Raw genomic sequence first — 281 nt, forward strand, 5'->3', positions numbered from 1 at the left:
TGGGAGAGAGCGGGAGTATGGGAGGGAGAGGAACGTACCCCCCTTCCCCGCTGTGTGCCGGGCACGCCTCAATACCTCATTTATTTCCCCAGACACTATAGGAGCAGGGCTCGTCCGTTGTTTTCATTTTCGGTGTGCTTCGAACGGCACACATGTTCTCTAAGCACTAGTACAAGATTTCGACTATCTATTCTGTGTGTCACAGAAATAGTCGAAATGTCAGCTATCACTCACGCTGACCAAGTAAGAAGCATAACTTCTTGGAGCAAAGACGTCTAGAA

This window comes from Lissotriton helveticus, chromosome 7 (genome assembly GCF_964261635.1).
Source record: "Lissotriton helveticus chromosome 7, aLisHel1.1, whole genome shotgun sequence".
Classification (NCBI taxonomy): Eukaryota; Metazoa; Chordata; class Amphibia; order Caudata; family Salamandridae; genus Lissotriton; species Lissotriton helveticus.